The sequence below is a fragment of the Emydura macquarii genome, unplaced genomic scaffold (genome assembly GCF_026122565.2).
Source record: "Emydura macquarii macquarii isolate MOO-44397 ecotype Brisbane River unplaced genomic scaffold, CSIRO-AGI_Emac_v2 contig_3220, whole genome shotgun sequence".
In the NCBI taxonomy this organism is placed as follows: domain Eukaryota; kingdom Metazoa; phylum Chordata; order Testudines; family Chelidae; genus Emydura; species Emydura macquarii.
The window spans coordinates 4,996,626-5,022,350 of record NW_027133357.1 but is presented as its reverse complement, the minus strand read 5'-3'; the positions used below and the strand labels follow the sequence as shown (position 1 = coordinate 5,022,350).

Below are 25,725 nucleotides of genomic sequence, written 5' to 3'. Positions count from 1 at the left end.
GCCCAGACTCCAGTCTAGCTCAACACCAGTGTCCTACCTCCTTCAGTCCTATAGGGATTGCCCTGTCCTTGGAATGTCACTGTAGGTCTTTTCCCTCCCCTCCCATTCATTAGATACTTGTTTGTCCCGGGGGGGGGGGAGGGCTAACAAACACGCCAGGGCACAGCCCGTTCAGCTAGTGGGTGGCAGCATTGCCAGGCTGAGGTTGCTCAGAGGGATACTGTTCCCGGATCCCAACACCGCCAGGCACCGACCATTCAGAAAAGCCCGGCTGGCAGCGGGCAGCAGCCTCACCATGCCGCTGGGTTCCAGGAGCAGGTCTGGGGGCAGAGAGATGCAAGTGCAAGACGCAGGTGGCTTAAGGCCACAGCGGAAGCCAGCTCGGAAGGCAGCAATTTCTCTGCTTCTGTCTCCGGCCAGTCATTTTCATCCAGCGCCGTCTACTTTCGGGACGTGAGCAAAGTGAGGGACGAAGAACGCTCCTTTGGGCAGGAGATGTTCTGCACACGTCACCTGTGCAGCTCTGCCTAATCCTGAGCTGTAGCACCCCCGCTATTCCCCTCCTGGGCCTCTTCGACGCAAAGACCGAGCGGCGGGCGGGGGGCCCTCGCTGGAGAAGTGGAATCGGACCAACACACGCGGGATTGTGTGGCAGCCACTGGGATTAAGGCAAGCCCCAAGACACTTCCATTCATGCCAGAAAGCCAGGATCTGAACAAAGTTCCGCAAGTGAACAGCTGAACCCCTCCTCTGCTGCGCACGTGCTAATCCAGGGCAATTTGCCCCAGGCTTTTCTTTATTAATTGCCTTTATTTACAGACGGACCTGGATTGGCAGGCTCCACAGCCGCTGATGACGCAGCCACCCAAACAAAGAGTACGGCTTTAGGGGCTTTTACAAATGCCCAGACCACAAGCACCGCAGTCACTCAGCACTAACAGGTACTGGGCCTGGCTGGAGGATAGATACCAGAGGGAGCGGGGCAGACAAATGGGCTGACCTCAGCCGAGAATTTCCTTTTAGGTCTCTTTTTGTCAGACCACAAACCAAAGGAGCTGCACATAAACCTGCCCCTGGTCCTAGCGATGCCGTTCCTCCCATCCTCTCATGTCGTTTGCTGTGGTATATTGAGAGTGGTGCCCAGTGCCATTTGCTCACAATTTCTGGATTCCTCAGCAAACTCGTGCCATCACTCCCCTACTCAAGGATAGCTTGTTTGCCCCATTCATGGAAGCACAGTATCTACATTCTATGAGACTCCAGGCACAGGGCTGCCAAGAGGATTTCTGCACCCAGGCCTTCAAAGCCCTGGGCCCCCTTACCCTGGCTCTAGGTCTGCATCTCCCCCGCGGCCTGTCCCTTTCACATCACTGTTTGCATTTCCCCATGGCATGACCCAGAGAGTTCCATTTTTATGCCAAGAGAGGTGTGTGTGTGTCTCAAGTTCTTTGATATTAGGGACAAAGGACGTAAATCAGGAGATGCCAAGACAGGAGGAGGAGGAGAAATGCTGATCATGTGCAACACGGTCTAGAGATCAGAACAAGGGCCTGGGAATCAGGGCCGTTGGGTGCTCTTCCTACCTCTGCCACTGACTCGCTGTGTGGTCTTGGGCAAATCCTTTCACTGCTCCATGCCTCAGTTTCCCTGCTTCTAAAGAAAAGGGATCATGCTACCCCCCATGACATGGGACTGTAAGGCTGCATTCACTGATGTCTTGGAAGTGCCTTGAGATCCTCGGGTGGGAAGTGCTCGGGAAGGGCAGAGGTTTAGCACTAGGCCTTGGCTACACTGGGAATTAGCTAGTCACTGATGCAATGGCAACCCTGCCTACGCCTAGCATAGAGAAGGAAAGCTGTGACCTGTCCCCCTGCAGCTTCCCCTAATTTCAGCCTCCACTGGTGCAAATAGCATCTTTGCTCGCATGCGCAGGGGAGGGGTTCACATGGGCACAGCTACATCAGTGGCTGGACTCGGGGCTAATTCCAGTCTAGCCACGGCTTTAAATGGAGTCAGGCTCCACAAGAGCTGAGAGGACTTGCTGCTGCTCTGACATCCCTTGCTCTCAGCAGCCTGTAAAAGGAAACACCTCCCTGGGGGACTGAGAAGGGACAGGCTGGTGCAGAACATGTCTTTGTCCTGTGAAACCCGAGGCACTGGGGACACGGCGCCCTTGGCACAGTCTGTGCCGCGGCACCTTCATTCCCGGGGGCACATTTGTTCGGATGGATAACGACTCAGAGCCGAGGAGAGGTCACTGCAGGTTGGCCTGGATTTCACTGACCGCGTGAGTCTCGCCGGTGACCCTGGTACCGGGGCGGGGCAGAGGGTTGCGGGGCCCGGTGCATGGTATGATGGGTAGGGACCCGCCTGCACATTCCCGTATCCAGCAGAGCACATTGGAGAGGGAATGGTTTGGCACAGGGCTGGCTGGGGGTGGGGGGCTCTGTTAGGACATTGCTGGAGAATTGGAGCAACCAGGGAAGAGGGGGACCAGGGTGCTGAGGGCAGGCAAGGAGTTAGAAGATGGGTGGTAGGTAGGCGGTTGGCAACTGGAAGGGGGGCTTCAAGCCACTGGGGAGAGGCCCTCCCTCCTGAGAGTGTGGGGGCCAATGCCCCGGTTGTCCAGCTGTGTGCTGAATGCGATGGCGTTCATCAGAAACATGCTGTCTTCTCCCCTCTCGGATCCAGGCTGTGTCAGTTTCCACCATGCGCCATTGAACTTGCATTGAAGGGGGAAAACAAAAAAAACAAAAAAAAGGAAAGCGGGCCCTCCAGCTCCCAAACCATAGGATGTCTGCTCTCTGCGATTGGTGGGAAATGATGTCATGTGCAGGGACCCCAGAGCTTGGGAGCCTCTGGGACGGGGGGCCGTCTGTGGTGGCTGCTTCCTCTCTCTGAGCCTTGACCTTAGCAGATGAGTGTGAGATCAGGGAAACATTTTACCCATTGTGAGATCAGCCCTTCTATTTAAAAAGCTCCACAAGTCACACGGCATCCCTAGAGGAACACAAGAGCACTTGTCTCTGGCTGGCAGGTGACCGTCTGATGAGCTGCCTGGCTTTGATCCTTCCAGAAGCCACTGCTGCAAGTGGAATTCCAGGAGTCAGTCGGGATGGCCATTTAAGGTGCTGTCCTTGCATCAGATTAGCCGCCTTGTTTATCCGTTCGGGGAGGGCTGGGAGCAGTGGGGAACTCACTAAAGGGAAAGTAGTTGCAAAGTCCACTGCTGCAGCCTCACGGGGGCTTCCAGGCCAGCGTTCCACCGTGTGTCTTGGGCTGGATTCAGAAGCAAATTAAAAGGCATTACACGGGAAAGGGGTGTTAGAGCAGAAGGCTGGGACTCAGGACTTCTGGATTTGATTCTCAACTCGGGCAGGAGAGTGTTGTCCAATGGTTAGAGCAAGGGATTGGTGATTCAGGACTCTCCTGTCCTGCTTAACCTTTGACGGTAGTGTTATCTAGTGGCTGGAGCAAGGACTCCTGCGTTCTATTTGCTGTTCTGCCACAGATCTGCTATGTGACTCTGACAAGTCACTAAAGCTCTCAGTTCTTCTGCCTGCACATATGTAAAAAAGGGACATTAATGTTTACCTACCTCAAAGGTGGTCAAGAGGATGGAGGAGAGCTTGTCAAGGAGAGCTGGGCAGAAACAGGTTTCCCATCCCACAAGAATTTTCGAGATATCGACAATTTTTTTTAAAGCTGAATTGGGATAAAGCCAAAATTTGGACAATTTCACAAGCCGATAGATAATCTGAAAAAAAGAAAACGGGATCAGGTCAATCAAAGCATTTTGTTTTCATCATTTCAAAACATTCTGTACGGATTTCAACCTTTTACAAAGTTTTAATCTCTTTAGTGTAGATTAACTAAAATTTCAAACCAAGCAGTTGTTTCAAACCAAAAGCCAAAGCTTTGTGGGTTTTTTTTGTTTTTTTTTAAAGTCAAAATGGGTCATTTCAACAATTTCAAAGGTTCTCTCCCACCCCAGAAAAAATGAATTCGGGAAAAATGAATCAGCATTTACTGCTGGAAAAATGTTTAGTCAGAATTTCCCAACCAGCTCCGTTGTCGTGTGCTTTGCGAGGTGCAAAGAACCACAGCACACGTTTCTTTTTATTGCGGGCAGGGGAAGTCCTGGCGGGTTTTCAGCATTAAGTAATGGAGGGTATTAAAGTGGATCTCCAGGGAACGGTTACACAGGGGCCTGCCAGGTTTTCAAAACAGAGAGAGGCCCAGGATACACTGTGCTTGGGACCGCAGCTCATTCCTCATCCCAGCATGGAGGTGGCTGTAGACAACTGCCCAATGCCCAGGATCAGGGGAAAATCACCAGCACAACAAGGTGAAGTGAAATCATCAGCCAAGATTTTTCACGGTGATTCTGGGGGCTTCCATCTTTGGATCCCTGATACCTTAAAGAGGCCTGATTTTCAGACAGCAGGTGCTCAGCGCTTTTTAACTGTCATAGGGACAAGCCACCTTCCACGCCCATGGCCAATAGTGGCCCTGCAAGCAGTTCCTGCCTCACTTTCCCCTTTCAAGGAGCTCCTTAAATCACACACAGGCTTTGCATCCAATACCATCCACTTCTCAGGGTCTGGTTTTATTAACAGACCAGTTCAAAATGAAGTTGTCACCTCCACCCATTTACTCTTATCAGGTCACTCCCAGGCTTTCCCTGCCCATAGTCTCTCCCTTCATGTCCCCCAGTGTCTCTGCTGGAGCCTGCTCACACCCAGCAACCTCTGTGCTCCACTCTGATCCCCCACAACCATCCCCTCTATCTCTGCAGCTTCCTGCTGCTTTTTATAGGGGGAATCAGCTTCCCCCTTCTCAGGTGCACCTTCTTAGTAACCAGGGCCCTAGCCCTTAAAGGAGCCAGCCACCCTGTTACACTAACAGTCAGGCCCCCTTTACAGCATCTCAAGCTGAGCGCCTGCAATCACTCATCACTTTTGAAAATCTTGGCTGCCGCTCTTGTAACGTGAAAAGCGTCGCTGCTTTCCAAGGGCTCTCCACTGTCCAAAACCACATCTAGCCTTTCCTTTGAATGGAAATTATCCCTCTTCTTGGCGGGAGCATGGCTCGAGTGCTGTAGGATTTGAGCGCTCCCAGTAGCTGCCAGCTAGCTGGAAACCATGAGTCTCAGAAACAAGGCTTTCCCCCCACTCCAAAAACACACCCCTCGGCTTTGAGGATGTGTTTACGGTCCAGCCGGCGGGCAGCTCCCAGCTTGCAGTGACAGGCAGAACTATCACTCTCACACTGTCTCAACAGGGTGCAGGGCAGGGCTGGGATGGGTTAGCTGGAGTTGGTCCTGCTTTGAGCAGGGGGTTGGACTAGATGACCTCCTGAGGTCCCTTCCAACCCTAATCTGCTAGGATTCTATGATTCTATGCTGTTCAGTCAGCTTTTTGAGCATGGCTGCCCCTAAAAGGACCCCAGGATGGAAGGTGAATGAGAAACAAGGATGCCGAGGGGAGAGAGGCCTCATAAGTCACAGGGACTTCTCCAAAATGAGATTAGGGCTTGCCATCTAAGGCCTCGACCCTGCAATCAGAGCTGCATGGGAACCCTTGTGCCTGCTCAGAGCCCCCGTGAAGTCAACGGGGATCTCAAGGGTCTGCTCGCATGGATCCAGTCTCAGGATCGGGACCAAAGGGCCCAGTCTGGACAAACACTCGCTACTGGGCAAAATGCTTCCTGCTGGGAGTAGTCTGATTGGCTTCCATGGTTGCCCCTGGTGTAAGAAGCATGGTGGGTAGGGCACATTTGCCTAGATGGGAAGAGACAGGAGGAGAGGACAACCTATGGAGCAGGAGGGAAGGTCAGGAGGAGGTAGGGGCAGTGTGGTTATGTAGTTACTTGGGAAGCTGATGCCTGAGCCTAGAGGGTAGCAAAGAAGACTCCTTGTATTATTGCTTGTATTAGATTTTAAATGCAGTAATTAACTCTGCCTTATTCGGTAGCAAAGAAAGAGGTCGGAGCCTGGTTCTCTTTCCTCTCCACGTCCTCCTGAGCACTGATCTCAATCCTGAGCATTAGCTGCTGTCTCTAGCTGCATGTCTGAGCTATCAGCCACCCCCCCCCCCTGAGCTGCCCCACTGATGCGGCCCGCACAGCTGTGCCACGCAAGACTCGGGGTGCAAAGAAATACGTGCCACTCTTCACAGGAGAGCCGCAATCTGGGCTGTTCCTTGACCGAGGTGGGAATGTGGGAACTCTCCGCGCTTGGTTCTGGTTCCGTCTCAGTGACACACTTTGCGGGCCAGAGCTGCAGCTGGCGTAAATCTGTGTAGCTCAGGGGAAACCATGCAAAAGCCACGGAGCTCAGCTTATTTGTGGCAGCGGAGGAGATGGAGTGCTGCTGGTTCACGCTAGTGAGAGTTGGGCCCTAGGAGTTCAGCCAGAACAGATTCCACTTTAGTTTCCTTAAACTAGTCAAGATTTTGCACAGCACCCAGAAAACCAGCTTTTTTATATTTTAAACCCATGAGGACTGTTAACAGCCTCAGCTCTTTGGAGAGTTAAAGCAGAGCTTGCTCTCATATGTGTCTCTGCAGGTCCTGAGTGGAAGAAATTGCCCATTCCACAGGTACATTCCTTGCATTCCTCTGTCTCTGAGCGCTGGAGAGAACACTGACCCCTGCGACCATGGGAAAATGCCTGTCTCTGCTGTAGGGAATAAGTCCTGGCTAGCAAGGGGTCAGGAGATCAGACAGGAAGTCTCTTTTATCTTTTCATGGTCCTTAGCAGACACATCCAGCATGGGCAACTTGGGAGATCCCACAGAGAATTCAGGGCAGAAGAGAGCATGTTTCATTTGCCATACGCTTCTGCAAAGAGGGCCACCCCACACAGGGCCCCAGGACTAGAGTAGGGCGACATTTTTTGGACACACCTTTTCTTCTGCCGACAAACTCAGGTTTGGGTCGACTGAAACGTTTCGTGACTTCGTGTGGAAGTATTTCCGTCTGAAACAAACGCCGACCCAGCGAAACATTTTGATGGTTTCTAAATGAGCTGTTTTAGTTTTTCGAGTTGAACAGCTTTTCCTTTCAAAGGTTACGTCAGTTGTATTTTTAACAAAAGAGTAAAAAAAAACAACTCCTCAAAAACCGGGATGAACATGGTTTGTTCAACCCCAAATTAATTTTGATTTGTTTGGCCACCAAACTGAAACATTTACTATTGTCTCAGCTCTGTTTAGGATCCTGTTTCCAAGTTGTGTTTATGGGGAGCCTGAGAATAACTCCCAAGCAGTGTGGATATCCTACCTGATAGGGGAAGTACAGTGCTAACGATTAAGACCACCCACCCGCTCAAGGCGAGTGGAAATGCATCAAGGGAGTAACGTCCTCCTTGCCAGACTGATCTCCAAGACATTGTGATTAGAAGCATGACACTCCCTCCATCTGCTGCTGCAGCACGTCTTGACCTTCACGTGCCACAATTCATGGCGACTGGATGGAGTGGCAGGAGGGGATCCTTGTCTCTAAGGTTTTTCCCATCCCGCTACAGGGATGGACCTTAATCTTGACCTGGAGATCACATGGATGGAAGGAATTTCAGTGCTCATGTTATCTCAGGTCTGAATTTTCCAACACCAACCTTAACCTGGGCAATTCACTCTCCACAGGCAATCAGTTCTGAGTTTCTCTATGCTGTCCCTGAACTCTGTGTTGACCCGCAAGGACTTGGCTGGGAAATGAAAGGTCATTCATGCCCCATGTCTGTTGAGTCCTGGCCTCCCCCTATATTGTTGCCCAAGGCATATTGGCTCATCCTGTCCAGAGATGTGATTCATGTCCATTGCCTGTTTTCTCAGCTGCCGATCGAGATCTCCTTGTCCCCCTTGGAAGTGAATCTGCTTCCACTGTGGAATCCAATGTCCGCTGGTGATTCTAGGTCGCAGAAGTGGCACAGAATTTGCCTCCATGGCCCCAGTCCTTTTCCCTCTCCCCCTGCTAAGTGCGAAGCACAAGAGAAGGAGCAGTTCAGTGCGTCACGCCTGTAAAAGCTGACGCCAGCTAATCAATGTGGTAGACAAGCACATTGGCTCAGCTGCCCCTGGACAGCTGCTGCTGCTATGTGATATTTTAAGCACCTGCCTGGCCCACATTCTCTCCTTCTGACCCAGTGGACGTGGCCTTGGTCGGTATGCAGGAGAACTCATGCTTAATTGTCCAGCGCTTTGGAAACTGGAATCTCCGAGCTCACTGGGAGGCAGCCGAAGGGCCCTTATGGCCTGGCCGTGAGCGCTGCTTGCTAGGACAGGGGCTTGGCAGGGTTAAAGAGGAATGGCGATGTGGTGTGGGAATCCACTACCAGGCATATCAGCGTCCACGATGGAGTCCTCCCCTAGCCCGCCGCACACGGGCCCAGCAACGAATGATCCGTGGAAACATAGCTTCTGACAGCCAAGAACTCCCCCGGCCTGGGTCGCTGTGACTCCCTGCCAGCAGAGGCATGGCTGGGATTCAGGCTGTGAAACGGGCCACAGCTCAGGGCAGGAACTAGGTCCTGAAAGCCGAAGCGAGCACAGCCTGTCTTGGAGCAGGCCAGCTGCACAGACCGTTCCCCGTGCTCCGTCCCCGAACGGAGAGCCCCGGCGCGGCGGGACCCTGGTTGATATGTAGATGACCTCGCTGCAATTGGCTCACGCTCAGCCGGAGCTCTCCGTTGCCAAAACAAGACTATTCCCCAGCCCGGTTTCCTAGCTACCAGGCGCTGTCATAACAGCCGCTTGTGCTCTGGAGATCGGTGTCTAGCAGCTACTGGAGGGAGCCCAGGTCAGGAGATTCAAACCCAAATATGAACGCCTGGCATGCTGCCAGCGTGGGCAGCGGAACCACGGAGAGGGCTCCGAGCACGTCAACCACCCGCCCATTCGGCTGGCCGTATACCAGAGGGCAGGCAGGCAGAGGCACAAGTCCCAGCCACGCTGGGGGAGATACTGGGGGGGAGGAGGGTCCTCTGGGGAGCCCTTCTGAGCATCAGCTGCTCATGCTCGCCTCTGTGTGTTTATCCTCATCACCGCTGGGGTCTCCCACCTGTTGCATTAGGAAGCTGCTGCTGCTTTTGTTTTCATGAAAGCATCCTTCAAGCGACTCTTACAGCTGGGCGGGGCGGGGGAGGAGAGCGAGCCGGATCCAGGCCTTCCCCTCGCAGGGCTGGCGGGGCCCAGGGCTCCGTTCTGCCCACTGCAGGGGACCGGGCCAGATCGAAATGTCAGCAAAGCTCAGGGCTGATGATCATAGAAAGGCAAGGCCGGAAAGGTCATCAAGTCCAGCCCCCCAGTGCTGAGGCAGGACCACGTAAACCTAGACCACCCCAGACAGGTGCGTGTCCAACCTGTTCTTAAAAACCTCCAGTGATGGGAGTTCCACAGCTTCCCTTAGAAGCTTGTTCCAGAGCTTAACAACCCTTAGAGTTAGAAAGATTTTCCTAATATCTCGCCTAAATCTCCCTTGCTGCAGATGAGGCCTCACCAGTGCCGAATAGAGGGGACAGTTCCTGTCCATATCTTATATACGACACTTCTGCTAATACCCCTCAGAATGATATTAGCTTTTTTCGCAAGTGTGTCACTCTGTTAACTCATATTCAGTGTGTGACCCATTATAGTCCCCAGATCCTTTTCAGCACTACTACTCCCAACCAGTTATCCCCCGTGTTGTAGCTGTGCATTTGATTTTTTCTTCCCGTGTGAAGTATTTTGCACTTGTCATTTTTGAATTGCATCTTGTTGATTTCAGACCAATTCTCTTATTTATCAAGGTCATTTTGATTTCTAATCCTCTCCTCCAAAGTGCTTGCAATCCCTCCCAGCTTGGTGTCATCTGCAAATTATATAAGCGTACACTGCACTCTATTATCCAAATCATTAATGAAAATAATGAATAGTACCTGACCCAGGTCTGACCCCGTGGGACCCCACTAGATATATGCTCCTGGTGAACCATTGATAACTACTCTCTGAGTACCGTTTTTCAACCACTTGTGTACCCACCTTATAGTAATTTAATCTAGATCTCATTTCCCTAATTTGTTGTATGTGAATATTACACGGGACTGTGTAAAAATCAAGATATATCATGCCTACTGTTGTTATACTTGTAAAAGAAAAGACTAGCAGGATCTTATTTGGGGGCGGAGGAGGGACAAAGCAATATGCCACATTTATTGTAAATGTAAGAATATCAAAAAGAAGTCACACGCGCACACACACATTCAAACTCAAGAAGTTCTGCAAACTGGTGCAATATAATTATCAGTCCTTTTATGCGTTGCTTGAGCCAGCCTAGTGGCCAACTAGACTGGTGGGCACGAGGAGGGAGCCAGGCCTCTGTCGGTCACGAATCCAACACTCCAGATGACAATTGCAGAACGAGACCCCAAAGTTTCCATGTTTTTATCGCATCTTTTATACTGCTGGCTCTCATGTAAGTCTATGGGCCTGGCTGTGTCATGCTGCCCTAGGTTCAGTATGGTTGTTAATCACCAGCTAATTGCAAGCATGACTGTTCTCTTATTTCTGTACTTTGTTTGTTCCCAGGGTGGATCCTTCTGTACTTTAGGGTCGTTTATTTGCACTTTAGGGTCCTTGATAGGTATTCTTCGGCCTTCAGGGTTAGGATGGCAGTTGGTGTCTTTATTCCCCTTTCTGTTGTTAGAGCAGTTTAGGTTGGTGTCTTTTTATGCCTTGCACATACATTCCTCAAAGAGAATTCATCCAGATATTTTTCGGTTCAATAGTACAAGTTTCAGGAAAGAGCTTACTTCAAGAAACTAACAAGAGGGAGTCCACTTATGCCACACCAAACAGTACTATACCATTATCATAACAGTAAAGAAAACATATCTTCCTCTATCTCACTTATACAATAAAACCAGGAGTCTACATCTGATTCGTTTGCACAGTTCCTGAGGGTGGCTTACACTGTTTCGCTCCTCCACTCGGCCAGTAATCCAATCAAAGCAGGAAATCAGGTTGGTTTGGCACGATTTGTTTTTGAAAATCCATGCTGGCTATTCCTTAATACCCTATTATTCTCTAGGTGCTTACAAATTGAGTGTTTAATAATTTGTTCCAGTATCTTCCCAGGTATCAAAGTTAGGTCTGATTGGTCTATAATTCCCCAGGTCCTCTTTGTTCCTCTTTTTAAAGATAGGTATTATGGTCTTCTCTGGTCCTCTGGGACCTCACCCATCCTACATGAGTTCTTGAAGATAATCACTAACGGTTCCAAGATTGCTTCAGCTAGTTCCTTAATTACTCTAGGATGAATTTCATCAGGCCCTTCTGACTTGAATACATGTAACTTATCTAAATATTCTTTAACCTGTTCTTTCCCTATTCTGGCTTGCACGCCTTCCCTCTTGTTGTTAATATTAATTGTGTTAAGTATCTTGTCACAATTCATCTTTTTAGTGGAGACAAGGAAAATAGGCATTAAACACCTCATCCTTTTCGATGTCGCCGGTTATTAGCTCTTCTTCCCTGCTAAGTAGTAGGACTTACACTTCTCTTCATCTTTCTCTTGCGGCTGCCTCACTCACGTCTGTTTGCAGATCAGGCAACACGGGTATCAAGCCTTCGAATTCTTCCATTGCTTCAGTGGTAAAGCTTGTAACAGAGATGGACCTGGCGAGATTTGAAACCTCTTCCACTCTCATCCTGCGAGGCCCGTGTGCTCTGACTGTACCCACACAGCAGGGGCTCTCCCACCAGCCCGTAAGCCATTAGATGACCGATTCTTGCTGGGGTTTGCTTGGCTGTGGAACTTGTTCTCCCTGGACATTTGCTTCAGTCCAGCTTTTTGTAGCTAGATTGCTGCATGTTCGGTTGTCTGATCTGTATATGCTGAAGTCTGGGGTTCTGTTCCTACCTCTCCCTGTGTGACCTGGGGCAAGTCACTGTCTTGCTCTGTGCCTCTGTTTCCCCAGCTGTTAAATGGGGATAATGATACTGACCCCACCTTTGTGGGGTGGATTATCTGTGCAACTCCCTAAACTCCTCAGGCAATCCAGGGGTCACTTGTTTAGAGCAGGCCTGTTGCTAGAATGACACAGCTAGGAATAAAGGAATGGGAATATGGTTCTGTTTTGCTGGCTTTTGGAGCCATGATCATCCCTACCTAGAAGATATGTCAGGAGGGTGAATCCATGACTGTCCGTAAAGGCCCAGGATCTGGGCCAAAGTGCTTTGAGATTCCTGCATGAACGGGTCAATGTCCTTGCAAAACAATGGGCCCGACCCTCAGGTGCATAGCAGTGTCACTGTACTGAAGTCAAGGTAGCTACGCTGGGTTACACCAGCTGAGGATCTGGCCTCACTCTTATTATTTACAAATATTGGTCCAGAGTCTATTCTCATTCGTAATACTCTGCCCATCACCATGGTATCTGAGCTCCTATAACTCCTCTGAAGCTCTTGGATACTCCAGTATCATTCTAAAGTCACTCTGGGCTTACCCAGTTGTAAGTGAGACCAGCAGCTGGCCCATTCGTTCATCATCACTATTATTAGACCAGCCGGTAAACAGAGCTGGATCACTGCCCCGCCTCTGACGACCTGCGGTGGAGACATCAACTCTGCCCCTTTGCAGGAACAAGTGGGTGGCTGACGTGGTTCTGGAGCTGCAACGTACCATGCTGGCCTCTAAACACCCTGTGGGGAATTTGCTGTTGTACGTGAAATGCTAGTGCTAATGAACGGTGATAGATTGACACTGCTGGAGACTGGGGTCCCCTCGCCACCCCCAGAGCAGGGACATCATGGGCAGTGGCTGGGCAAGTTCTCCCTACAGTTCCCTGCCTATGAATATGCCTCAGTTGGACTACGCCTCCTCTGTACGTTTAGACCCGAGTCCAGTCTCAGTGGCCATTTGAACCCTTGGTTTCTCTGCTGCGAGGCTGCCAGCACGAGGGTCAACTTGTACCAGTTGTGGGGGGTGGTTTTGTGATGTGGATACCTGGCCACTAGGATCTGGGTTGAGAACTGCCGGACTCATTACATGTAGGCCTTAGACAGCCACTCATTTACTGGGTACTGGACTGAGACCAGGAGCAATAGTGTGTCTGCATTTGGTCAGGGCCGTTTCTCTCCCTCCCTGGTGCCTCGTCAGGTCGCAGGGCTTGCTCCCCCCCGGCTGCCTGCCGCTAGCACAGATCCAGACCCTTTGCAATCCAGCGTTCAGCTGGCGCACTGGCTGCTTCCCCTGCTGCAGCCCATCGTGCAGCTGCAAGAGACTGTGCCGGGGAGTGGCTCTTTGTGTCTTTGGCTTGGGTTGCGGGCCTCCATCTCAGCAGCCGCAGCGTGACTGTCTCCCGCAGGCACCGGCAGGAGAGTCTGTGCCTGGTGATGTGCCGTGTGTCTCCTGCAGCTTTGCACACGTAGGCGGTGGGGAGCCACGAGTTTTGTTTCCAGAGGGACACCAGCTCTGAGGAGCAAACTCCTGGGGAGACGCAGACGCGCTTTGCTAATCCAAGGTGAATCATGGCATGCTAGGAGCTTCCCGGGCTATTTCCCTGCTTAGCTGCTTTGCAAGAGGCGGCTGCGGTTGCCTTTATATTTGAGTGCAGGGCGTGGGGAGGCCGGGGGGGGAGGCAGGGAGCTGAATTTCCCTGATTATAAAGAGAGACCCATAGTGCTGGATTTCTTAGTCAGCTCAGCCCGTGCATCTCATCCTGACCCCTTGCAGCTCTAACAGTCCAGCCCTGCCACAGCCTCCCCACCTCTGCCAGTGCACCTGTCCCTAGGGACGTCTCTCTGCCTTGGCTCTTCCTACCCAGTCACCCGGGTGATGGAGGTGAACTTCCCTGGACACGGCAGCGCTGACGTGGTGATCACCACTAAACGAAAAAGCAGGTTCCATGATCCCTCCTAAGCCTCTCGCGGTGTTAAAGTCCCAGAGAGACACGGATAAAGAAATTCCATTCCCAACCCTTTCCCCCTGCATGTGCTCCCTCTATCAGCCAGACACACCTACCCAGCTGGAGGCTGGTACCAACTGCAGGATTCCTCTCCCTGCCAGCTGCGCCTTGACAGCAAGTGGTCCCAGCGGGAGGCAATACTGGGTTTCATCTGCTAAGTAATAATATATACAACGTGATGCATTATTACGAGGGCTCAACTCAGATCAGGGCCCAGTTGTGCTAGGTGCTGTAGAGACACACAGCAAGAGACAAGTCCTGCCCCTACGCGCTTACAACCTAACTAGACAAGACAGACAAGCGTGCGAGGGGAGACAAGGACAGGTGACTCGCCCAAGGTCACACCGCAGGTCAGTGGCAGAGCCAGCCTTAGAGACCATGCTGATTCCTAGGCCACTGTCCTGACCACTAGGCCAACCTGCTTCCCAGTAATAAATTGTTTCTAAAAATCTCCCTTCTGGGAAGGAGAAGAGGCTTCTTGATGAGACGTGGTTTCTCTGTCACACAAGGGTAGAGGTTGCATTCAAGTCCCTAGGGAGGCGGGCCTTTTCCTTCTCCCGAAGAAGTCTGGGTAAGTTTCACATGTGAACACCGGGAGGAAGAATCACCCTCCCCCATGAGGAGGCACATCTGGGCAACATCAGGGAGGTTCATATGAGGACAGCGCCGGTAAAGTGCATGTGGGGACTGGAAGGGGCTGATGAATGTCAGGAGGTTGCACAAGGTGCGGCTATACAAGGTGTGGCCTCGTCTGTGTCAGCATAAAATCCGGGACGAGGAGACGGGAAGAGGCACATCAGGGCAACGTCAGGGAACAAAACGTCATGGCAGCCTCTGGAAGTGGAACATCAGGACAAGACGGGGCTGAAGAGCCATTTGAAAACCCCATTCGGAAGATGTGTGTGGGGATCTTTACCAGTTCATCATGGCGAATATTGCCCCAGAGCCTCCCCCAGTGGGTTTTTCCGTGGGGCACCAAGATCTGGGTCAACGCCAGCAGAACACCACATGGCATCCTTTCACCCCCACCATTATCTGTGTGCTGTCCAAGCAGATTGTCAGCTCTTCCTGTCTTAGTCCAGACCCGCCATTACCACTTGGAGTGTCAATGAGACCCAATTTAACCATGGCTCGGTGACTCAGCTAAAGCCACGGCAGGGTTCTGACTTGGTTATGGGGATGTGGCTAAGATCTATTTGCAGCTCAGCCCTCAGCTGTCTTGTAACCAGGTCCCCTGCCTCAGTTATTCTTGTAGGGCTCGTAGGGCCCAAGAGACCTCAGCATTAAGACATTTTCTTGGCGTCTGTATTGCGCTAACTCCTAGCGGCCTCACCTGAGACCAGGGACTCAGTACGCTGGGTGCTGCACATAGGCCTAGGAAGAGACAGGCCCTGTCCCGGAGTACTCACACACTAAAGAAGTCAGACAAAGGGTGAGTTCTTTGGGGCAGGGACTTTTTGTTCTGTATTTTACCAGCCGCGGGGTCCCGAACCACGACTGGGGTTCCTACGCACCACGGTAATACAAATAATAAATGCCAATAACTGATAGTGGGAGAAAGGAAGCATCTTGATTCTCATTTACAGAGGGGGAACTGAGGCATGGAGAGATGAGATGACTTGCCCAGTGCCACATAGGGAGACCATGGCAGCTCTGTCTGTCTGTCCTGGGGTGTTGTCCTGCTGCCCATCACCGTAGCATCTGAGCACCTTGCATGTAAAACAGATTGGCAATAGTGAGGGACTGCTGGACTTCAAGGAGTTATAATTCAAGGAGTTATAGAAAACTCTTGGGGGTGTGGGGAGAAAGCAGGTCCACATCTTCTGAGTCCCCGTCTGGTGCCTTAACACCAGCTTCTCTTTCCTCTCCAGAACAGCCTTCTGACTCCGCTTTTTCTTTCTTGGCTCCCTCTTACATCCCCTTGGCCACCCCTCGACACCACGCTGGAAGCTGCAGACTCTTGTCTGGAGCCCAAATTACAGCCTCGGAAAAAAACCTTGCACCAGTGCAAACTGATGAGACCTGGCTGGGCTGAAGTCAGCTGGGTCTTCCTTTTCTGAGCCCACCAGGCTTAGCATTGGCACTTTCTCCCAGCCGAGCCCAGCTGACAGCACGCGCTTCAGAGCTGCCTGCATCCCCCAGGCTGGCTCAGAAAGTGGTGAGATTTCATCTCTGAGGGGAGGCTTCAAAAAGGAAAGCGATCCTGCTGCACCGCAGCCTTCTCCCCTGGATTTGTTTATTTGGCTGGTCCTCAGTTATGGAGTGTTAGGAGAGATTCCATCACATATGCCAGGCAGATGGGTAAGCAGGACTAACAAGATCAAAGATTAATCCTCAGTTTGTTCCCAAATCATATAATAATGTAATTATTCACAGAAGCTAGAGATGGAAGAGACCCACTGGATCATCTCAGCTCCCTGCTCTTGCAGGATTGCTCCCTGCCGTATGGTGACAAGGGACAGATTCTCACCTGGGGGTGAACTGACACTGCTGCATCACAGCCTAGGGGGATCTGCCCCATTCCTGAAAAGCTAAGCTATAGGGCTTCCATCTCCTCCCTCAGGAGATCCCGCCCCACAGCCTCAGAGACCTCCTGGTCTTCCACCTTTCCTCGTCATTGCCATCCCCTGACTCCCCAGGCTATACAGTGGCTGATGAGCCACCTCCATCGCATGTCGATGCCCACACCCTCCCGTAGCTGTTATCATGCTCCCCCCTCTTCATTGTCATTTCGCCGAGGTACACAAATTCAGCTCTTTTCATCCTTCCTCAAACCTCAGACCCTCCAGCAACCGGATTGTTTCTGGACTGGGTGTGAACCACGACACTGAATCCAAACACACCAGAGCTTCGGACCAGGGGCCTGGTTCTCCTCTCGCCCTGGTGTAAATCCGGAGTAACTCCATTGTGCCTGGTTTACCCTCCACCCACTCAGGTGCAAATCAGGAGTAACTCCATTGTGCTTGGGGTCTCCTCTCCCAGTGCAAAGCAAGAAGTTAGCAGAGTTACGCTGCCCTAAAATTGATGCAAGAATAAAATCAGGCCCCAGCAGTTCACCCTTTGGGCCCATCTCTCTTTATAATGGGTCAAGTCCCCAAACCCTTATTCAGGCAGAACTCCTGAATTTGTGGCCAAAGGACAAAACGCACGGGACTTGGCCCACGGCTGATCTGTTGCAAAGACCTTGGCATAGGGCTGCGTGAGGGTCAGAGGAGGTGCTTTCGTCACAGTCTCAGGGTGTATCTGCATTGCAAGCTGAGGGGTGTGATTCCCAGCTCGCGCTGCTGATTGAACTAGTGTGCAAAAACTAGAATGCAGCTGCGGCAGCACAAGGGCCTCGCCGCCCTGAGTACGTGCCCATCCGAGACCACAGGCATGTACTCACCCTCCTGCTACTCGTGCAGCCATGGCTATGCTCTCTTTTTAGCATACTCGCTCACATCGAGCCAGCACGGGTATTTCTCCTGGAGCTGCCAATCGCCCCCCAGCTCAGACATACCCTAGTTGTCTGGTGCACCGTTGGCATTAGGCAAACATTAAAGAAAAACACACCTACTAATTGTTATTGCTGACTCACTTCTATAGCACTTGTCACCGACCTAGCTCCTTCCATCCCTGACCCGCTTCCTGTTTGCACTGAGGCTCCTCTTGTAACCCCCTGCTCTTGAGATGAGGATACTGGGGCCTTGTCTGCACTGGTTGTTTTGCCCACTGGAGTGGCTATGATCTATGTTCTCCGTGAGCCAATTTTCAAATGAGCTCGACACCCAGCTGCTTCCACTGTTCTCAGCAGGGACCCACAGGTACTGAACGCTCCCTAGTTGCTCTGGCTTGTTGCTTCATTACAAGTCATGATTTACACCGGTGCAGGACATCTGTGCTATGGGCTTGGGTGCCGCATGGGGTGTGCATCTTAAAGCTACCATCCCTGCTCCTCCTCTTGCACAGCTGTACCTCTGTGCATTTCAAAGGCATTACTCCTGATTTACACTGGGCTGAGTGAGCGGGGTCTCAGACCCAATGGCGTTACTTCTGATTGACAGTGGGTGAGTGAGAAGGGAATTAGGCCAAACAGGGTTACTCCTGATTTACACCAGGGGTGAGAAATAGGAGAATTAGGTCCAAGGTAAGCGGAAAGGGTCCCGGACGTAGCATCCATTCGTGCCAAGTGGCCATCTGGGGCATATTGTCTAAGTGCTAGGTTCAGATCCTGCTGGGCAGATCCAACCGCTTCTTGGATTGCACCATATTTACCTTTGCTTCAGCACTGGTGAGCCTGGAGAGGAAGTGTGAGTAAATGCAAAGTTTAAGGAGCACATGCTGCTGGGTCACATTGTTTCCCTATTAACACACATTCCTCTGCAGCGCATACCAGTGGCCTTGTTATCAGTGTGCCTCGCTTGTTTGCTGGAAAAGGGTGGTAGCAGAGCGGTGACCCAATACTTCCTTCCTTTCCTGGAAGCTGCTTGCTCTGTACACTGACACACTCTAGTGCTGATAACCAGCTGCTTTCACAACACAGCGAAGAGTGTGAGTTTCGCAGGGCGGAGCTGGCTTTGGGATCCTTTCGCCTCTTCTCGCCCCAGCGCTTGGCCCCGGCTTTGCGGGTGGTTCCTTGGTCATCAGCAGAGATGAGTGGGGGAAGCCATTTTCTGATCCAGGCCTGAATCAGGGCTGACGGCACCGAGGTCTCGCCGGCTGCTCTGACTTTGGCCCCGAAAGGGGGGCAGATCTTGCAAGATCATTTTCTGGGCTCCTTGCAGTGAGCAGTGGCAAATAGCTTCCTTCCGGTGTGGCCTCCACTTACTCATTGGGGGTGTGGGGCGGGGAGCTGGGGATTGTGATTCGACCCCCACATCTCTCTGCCTGAAATGGGGAGAATTTGCAGGGCCGTAAGGTCTTGGCCAGGCCCTCATCAGCTGTGAAACGGTGGAACTCCATTGAAGTCAACGTGGCTAGGCTAATTTCTCTCTCTCTCATTAGAAGGATGCTCTGACAGCTCTCGCAGGCTCGGAGGGGGATGTTTCCATGGCAGCCTCCTCCAAAAGCAGGGCCTGGGAAAGTGTGGCAAAGAGGAAACTTTCTGTGGCGAGATGCCTTTTCCCAGAGGCCTTGTGCCTCCTTGCTGTAGCTACCCTCATGGAACAAAGCTGGAGCGAGGTGCAGTACACACGTGAGAGCACCAGAGGGTGCTGAGGCAAGGACTCGGGGGGAAACGGGGGACTATTACTCCAACAATCTGTGTGCGTACAGCTCCTAGCACAATGGGGCCCAGAAGACGGATGGAGGCGAGGCATGACTGTAATACAGCTAATAAATGGGAGCAATGACGCAGTACTCAACACGGTCCGGCTGGCCGACACTTGTCAAGTGGAGGGAACATCCCCAAGCCCAGCACTTGTTTTCCCATGGACACCCCTGCCCCGCGGGCAGCGCTCTCTGTGTGCGTGAAATAATTTGCAGGTAGCGACACTCAGGTGGGCAGTCTGGGTGCAGTGTGGGGCGGCTGGCTGACAACAGAAAGCAGCCTAGTTCCTCTCCTCCCCTTATCTCCTCCCACGGCCCCGCTCCGCAGCTTTGCCCCTTATCAAGGCGGATTCTCCCCAGGGAAAGCACTTTGCCCTCTCAGCGCCTGCACCTGTGGAGCCCATCATGGGCACACATCTGAGATGAGGCCCCCAATGGCTCCAAGTGCAATGAACTGGGGCAGCCAAGTCTGAGGCCACCTAGGACACGCCCACGGGTGCTCCTGGAGGGAGGAGGGAGTTAGTCCTGCCCCTGCTTGAGTTTGGGGCAGGGGGGAATCCAAATCCACATTATGAGACACGCTGTGTTGCCTGGACCTGAAATCAGGGGGTGACCGATACAGAGCGCTGCCCTGCACAGCGCCTCAAAACATGTCAGAGACATTAAATCAGCTCCCCCACTGCCTTGTGAGTTAGGTATCAAGGAGCCCCCTGTCACAGGTGGGGAAACTGAGGCACTGAGCCAGGCCCTGATTCACCCAAGCTCGCAGAACACGTCAGTGGAATAGAACCCAAGAGTCCTGGCCTCCAGTCCTATGCCCTGTAGCCCAGATTACGCCCCCATTATTGAGCAACCTTGAGTGGGTTTATCTGCACAGCACCCAGTGCTGCAGTATTAGCTCATTTGACACTGGGACGGAGAAACAAAGTGATTTGCCAGGAAATCTGTGGCAGAACAGGGGCCCACACATGCATCTTCCAAGTCATAAGCCAGCCCCCTAACCACTGGCCATCCTTCCTCTTGCCTGACTGCTAGTCCTAAACTTCAGCTCCGACGTGGCCCTTCCCTTCCAAAAGGAGGACTATAGAGGAACACGGCACGTCCCGCCAAAGCGCCCGGCTCAGGGTGGAAGAGCAGAAGCACGAATGAATAGCTACAGGTGTATGCTAATTAAGCACCCACAGACGCTCCTTTTATTGTGACTATTATTACAGCAGTTTGCGTGCCTGGCGATAGCGAAGGGCGTGTTAGCATCTGCATTATGAAACTGGCCATTCAGGGCTTTATATAACTTGGCTGCAGACGATTCACTCTGGGCTGGGACCTGTTTCCAAAGCTGGGAGATTTTTATGACTTAAATAACCAAAAGTGCATCAGCCCCAGCATCTCTTTCTTATAGCAAACGCAAAATGATAGAGGGTGCATTGGGGCCACAGATTTGAAAACAGACACAGGGACCATACCTGAGAGTGGCCATCTGAGGGACAATCAGTGTAATGAGTTTGGGGGCTTCTCAGCCCTGTTCCCATGGGAACAGCTGTCCACACCCCAAAATCGCCAAGATAACGGACTCTGGGGGACAGAGTGCTGGGAGCACATTGGGTGCTGAGCTCTTGGGGAAATCTGGCTCTGATGGTCGTCACAGAGACATTGAAAATCTGGCCCTGAGCTCTTTGAGACGCCTGGAGGGGCAAGGAATGAATAGGCCCTGGAGAGTGAGATCCCGGCTTGAGTTCCTCATTGCCTGGGCAGACAGGGGCTGAGGCTGGACAGGGAGAAGGGGGAGTTTGCACTGCTGCTGCCCAGGCTGGTGTGTGGTTGGCTACAGCACAGCCAGTCACCCTGTTTCAGGGCAGGTCTCTGGCCTGTGTTATGCAGGAGGTCAGATGAGATGATCACAGGGATCCCTTCTGGCCTCACACTTTATGAATCCTGCCCATGAGTTGGAGACAAACAAAAGATACTGATTTAAAAAAAAAAAGCTGGACCTTAATCAACGATACAGACCAGTCACTATATGTGTCTCCCAGGTAACCCAGTCACATCTGAAGCTATCTGTTTTGGCCCCTATACAGCCCACTTTATTTTGGGGGTTTCCATAGCATCTGGAGGCTTCAGATGAGGTCAGGGACCCTTTGTGCCAAGGTGAGAGACAGTGACTGATCCGAAGAGCTCATAATCCTTATCACTAGTATGTGAACATGGCACAAACGTTAAGGAATTTAGCACCACAACAGCCTGTGAGGAAGGGAACAATTGTTACCTCCTTTTTACCAATGGGCAAGCGGAGTGCAGAAGGTTAATGGCCAGGATTTTCAAAGGACCAAGGCACAGCCATGGGAGTTAGGCCAAATAGCTCTGAGGACCTGGGCCCAAGCACCCCCTGACTTTAGATGGAGTTATAGGTGCTCAACACCTCTGAAAATCCAACTCGGGGGGTTTCTCCATCACTGGAGTAAATCCACCTGTCTGAGAGGCGGTCGCTGGATCGACGGAAGAATTCGTCTGTCAGCCTAGCTGTGCCTACAGCGGGTGTTAGGTCGACATAACGACATTGCACAGGGGGCGAAATGTTTCCCAGCCGGGAGCGATGTAGCTAGGTGGACCTACATTCGAGATGTAGACCAGGCCTAAGTGACTTGCTCAAGGTCACACAGGGACAGTGTCAGAGTCGGGCACTGAACCCCGATTTTCTGAATGCCACCACCTTAAGCACAAGACCTGCGTGGTGGCCCTGGGTCCCTACTGCTGCTGCCATTTATGCACCGAATGAGGGATACATCTGACTTTAGCACAGGAGGAGGGCATAACACAGTGGTGCATTGGGCCCTGAGACTCCTGTTTCCCAGACAGCTGCAGACAGAGATCCATCCTGCACCCTGCTGTCCCTGGCTTGCATCACTTTCCACTCGCATTCTTCCATCAAACACAGTGTTGTGTCTCCTCTGAACCAGATTCCCTTTGAAGCTGCCCAGCGAGGAAGTGGAAGGTAGAGTCCCCTGTGAGTCACAGATAAATACCTCTCACTGGTTTCCTCCCCAGGCAGCCCAGCAGGTTGGTGCATGCCAGCCAGAAAGGCACCTATTAGGGTTGGGAAGGAATGTGGGGGCTAGAGGAACCCATAGTGAGGAGGCCGTCAGCTTTACTCGGCCGTTCTCACCAGCTCCTGTAACAGCAGCTTGTCTCCAGAGCGCAGCATCCCTCTTCCCTCTCCCAGATGGCAGTGGGGACACCTCAGCGCTTTGCCGGGCAGAGAACCGGGGAGCTCTGGTCATTAGCACAGCTATTCCAAGAAGAGGCCTGCATGGGGGCTGTGTGCGTCCTTTGGTTCCCCAGCCCCCACTTATAGGGTTTAAAATTGCACCCAAAGTGAAAATCCCAAATCACAACGTGGAGGGGAATGAACCACCCTCGGGTCACAGGGAGAACACGGTGCGGCCTGCTGTCTGTGCTGGCGTGGTCAGCGGGAAGGAGGGGAAATGGGCGTGACCCTCCCGCTCGGACCCGGGCAGTTGTGCTAAAAAACAGAACTGCCCCCAGATGTGGAGAGGCCAGAAAAGGCAGCTGACTCACTCCTAGAGCCAAAGCCCAGCCAGCATCCAGCCAGCCCCTGGCCCTGGGGAAGTCCCAAACTTCCCAGCTAGGGCTTGTGTCGGGACAGGGACCCCAAACCTGAACACATCCCTCATTTGGCACTGCTCACATCCGCCTAGGGCTGGCCTCCATTTGAATGGGCCGGTGAAGGTGACTGTGTGGACACATCCTCATCTTACTCAACAGAGCTGCTCCCTGCATGTCTGTGAGTCACCTCTGCTAACGCTACTGCTGTGTGCTGGGCAGAGCCGGCCCAGATCGGAAGCCACGAGATGGATAGTTCTATAGAACCACAAGTCAGACCTGAGCAGGCAGTTTTCCAAGAGTTGCCAAGGCTTTGATCTACAGTTGAAATAAATGAAGAACGGCTGCTTATTCTTAATACTACTGTTTCGAACCCCTCTGTCACCTTCATCACATCAGAGTGCTTTACCCACATCAATACATCCCTGGGAGGTGAGTCTCTCTCATTATTAATCCCACTTTCCAAATCAGGAAACTGAGGCAGAGAGAGGTGCACATCCTGCCCAGATCACACAAGGAGACAAGAATAGAATAATAGAAATAAGAGAAACGTAGGGCTAGAAGGGACCTCGAGGGGTCATCTAGTCCAGCCTCCTGCTCCGAGGCAGGACCTAGCTCAGCCCTGACAGGTGTTTATCCAACCTGTTCTGAAAACCCTTCAATGATGGGAAGTCCACAACCTTCCTTGGGATCTATTCCAGAGTTTAGCTATCCTGATGGTTAGACACTTTTTTCTACGAGCTAACCTAAATCTCCCTTGCTGCAGATGAAGCCCATTACTTCTTGTTAGGACGAGGAGAACAGCCGATCACCATCCTCTTTATAACAGCCCCGAACATATCTGAAGACTATTACCAGCTCCCTGCTCAGTCTCGGGACTAAACATGCCCAGGTTTTTAAACCTTTCCCCACAGGGCAGGTTTTTTAAACCCTTTAGTATTTTTGTTGCTCTCCTCTGGACTCTCTCCAGTTTGTTCACATCTTTCCTAAAGTGTGGCATCCCGAACTGGACACAGCACTGCAGTGCTGAGCAGAGTGGGACAATTACCTCCCCTGTCTTACGTATGACACTCCTGTTAATACACCCCAGAATGAAATTAGCCTTTTTCGCAAGTGCATCACCCTCAATTGACTCACATTCCATTTGTGCTGCACTGTAACCCCCCGATATTTTTTCAGCCTAGGCAGTTATTCCCCACGCTGTAGCTGTGCATTTGGTTTTTCCTTCCCAAGGGAAGTACATTGCACTTGTCTTTATTGAAGTTCACCTTGTTGATTTCAGCCCAGTTCTCTGATTTATAATTAATCTGAATTATAATCCTGTCCTCCAAAGTGCTTGAAATCCCTCTCAGCTTGTTGTCCTCTGCAAATTTTAAAAGGCTAGACCTCGGGAGTCCTGATTCCCAGTCCTGTGTTCTTCCACATCAGTTTCTCCTCCTGGGTCTCAGCCAAGTCTTTTGGAGTCAATGGGAGACAAGGATACACAAGCAGGTGCTGGATAGAATGGAGTGGTTGAGAACTGTAGGCTGGCAGGGATTTAGCATGCAGGTAAATACAACCCTGGCTGTATCATCATCTCTGCGTCTCTCAATGGTAACAAATGCCGCAGCCCCTCCTGGACAGTCGGCACGTAATCCAACTCAGAGAAAAACTGCAGGTGGTGTCTCTTGTCACCAACTACCCTGCTAAACCTTCCCCATTGAGCATCACTGTGCCGTGATCTGCGGGGACTGAGGCATATGAACAAGGGATAAAGGGGGGCCAGGAGCACCTAAAATTGCAACCCACACCCTCTGCTACACCAAACGGCCACATTTAGATTAGGAAATGGAAGCATTCAATAGAAAAGGCACTGGATTGGGATTGCCACTGACCTGCTAGGTGACCTTGGGAAAGTCACTTCCCTGCTCTGTGCCTCAGTTTCCCCTCCCACCCTTTATCTTGTAAGCTTTTTCGGGAGGGACTGTCTCTCACAGTACATGTGTTCAGCACCCAGCACAATGGGGCCCGGCCCTTGGGTGTCTAGGTGCTGCTGGGACATAAATACCAATAGCAAATGTTCACGCTCTTCCCAGCTTGGCTGCATGGTACAAACGGCTAAGAACAGCTTGAAGTTCCTCGGCTCTGCCTGCATGCCTGGGATCCCGAGACATGAGCATTCAGGTGCTGCCACTCAGCTGAGGGCGGCACAGACGAGATGCCGACGCGCCAATATTCATAGAGATGGGCCCATGCTGCAGTACTCGTATCCCGAGAGAGATGTCCAACGTCCCCAGGTCTGGGGGGGGAAGGGGAGGAAGGGAGCAGTTGCTTTGGGAGTGGGTCACTGCAGACCCATCTCTGCCTCAGCTTTGCTCTGTGCATTGCCATATCCCTACACTGGGCCCAAACCAGACTCCACAGATGTCAAAAGGGGCAATTGCAATGGCTGCAGAGGGGGCAGGGTTTGGTCCGCTGCCGTGGCTTTGCAATTACGTGAGGAAGAGGCTGCAGGGCCTCTGCATCCCCCCCCAGAGACCCACCCACAGTGCCTCAGTAACGGGGCAGGTGGGAGTTGGTGCCAGGGGGTAAGGGGGAAGGGACAGAATAGAGACGAATCAGCCTGGACGGAGAGTGCCCCGCCCGGACAGGCAAGGGGGCAGCAGCCCACCACCCATTTTGCAACAAGTTTAACAAGTTCAGGGCGAATGCCCAAGTCTCCGTCCACAACTCAATGCCCCCCCCCCAGCGCTTTTCCAGTGCGGCAGGCAGCAGGCTGTATTTTGCAGGAGGTGATCTTTGGCCCACCGTCTCTAATCCCCACTGTCTAACTGTGACCCAGCCTTGCCTCCAGGTGGAACAAGCAGAAGCCCTGGACAGGGGCTGGAATAATTAACCAGAGAGCAGTTAAAGGCTTTCTGGCCGAGAGCTGTTTAA

General features: G+C 52.0%; 1 long non-coding RNA gene across 1 annotated transcript in view; it reads right to left on the bottom strand.

Moving 5' to 3' along the window:
* Positions 1-457: 457 nt before the first annotated feature.
* Positions 458-25,725, bottom strand: part of LOC137142263 (uncharacterized) — a 61,509-nt gene continuing 36,241 nt past the window's right edge. The window contains exons 2-3 of the long non-coding RNA XR_010916872.1: positions 3,599-3,757; positions 458-3,279 (exon numbers count right to left, since the gene is read on the bottom strand). This is a non-coding gene — a long non-coding RNA (uncharacterized lncRNA). The remainder of the gene's footprint in view (positions 3,280-3,598; positions 3,758-25,725) is intronic.